Genomic DNA, 889 nt, shown 5'->3' with positions numbered 1-889 from the left:
AGAAGTGTACATGAATTGGTTATTTGCAACCATTTCAATGAGTTCTTGAGCTTCTGCAGGCATCTTCTTCAGATGAAGAGATCCTCCAGCAGAGCTATCCAATGACATCTTGGATAGTTCTGACAGACCATCATAGAAGATTCCTATGATGCTCCATTCTGAAAGCATGTCAGAAGGGCACCTTCTGATCAATTGCTTGGATCTCTCCCAAGCTTCATAGAGGGACTCACCATCCTTCTGTCTAAAGGTTTGAACTTCCACTCTAAGCTTACTCAATTTTTGAGGTGGAAAGAACTTTGCCAAGAAGGCATTGACTAGCTTTTCCCAAGAGTTCAGGCTTTCTTTAGGTTGTGAATCCAACCATGTCCTAGCTCTGTCTCTTTCAGCAAAAGGAAAGAGCATAAGTCTGTAGACTTCAGGGTCAACCCCATTGGTCTTGACAATGTCACATATTTGCAAGAACTCAGCTAAGAACTGATGAGGATCTTCCAATGGAAGTCCATGAAACTTGCAATTCTGTTGCATTAGAGAAACTAATTGAGGCTTAAGCTCAAAGTTGTTTGCTCCAATGGCAGGGATTGAGATGCTTCTCCCATAGAAATCAGGAGTAGGTGCAGTAAAGTCACCAAGCACCTTCCTTGCATTGTTGGCATTGTTGTTGTTTTCGGCTGCCATGGTTTCTTCTTCTTTGAAGAGTTCTGTTAGGCCCTCTAAAGAGAATTGTTCTTTAGCTTCTCTTAGCTTTCTCTTCAAGGTCCTTTCAGGTTCAGGATCAGCTTGAACAAGTATGCCTTTATCTTTGTTCCTGCTCATATGAAAGAGAAGAGAACAAGAAAGTAGGGAATCCTCTATGTCACAGTATAGAGATTCCTTGAGGTGTCAGAGGAAA

General features: G+C 41.8%; 1 non-coding gene across 1 annotated transcript; it reads left to right on the top strand.

Annotated features, from left to right (window-relative positions):
* The first annotated feature begins 162 nt into the window (after positions 1–162).
* LOC112782068 (small nucleolar RNA R71) lies at positions 163–270 on the top strand. Its single transcript, XR_003192809.1, has one exon. It is a non-coding gene; the product is annotated as a small nucleolar RNA R71 (small nucleolar RNA).
* The last annotated feature ends 619 nt before the right edge of the window (positions 271–889 follow it).

Source organism: Arachis hypogaea, chromosome 19 (assembly GCF_003086295.3).
Source record: "Arachis hypogaea cultivar Tifrunner chromosome 19, arahy.Tifrunner.gnm2.J5K5, whole genome shotgun sequence".
Lineage (NCBI taxonomy): Eukaryota > Viridiplantae > Streptophyta > Magnoliopsida > Fabales > Fabaceae > Arachis > Arachis hypogaea.
Note: the sequence above shows the minus strand (reverse complement) of the source record. Positions and strands in the feature narration are given on the sequence as shown.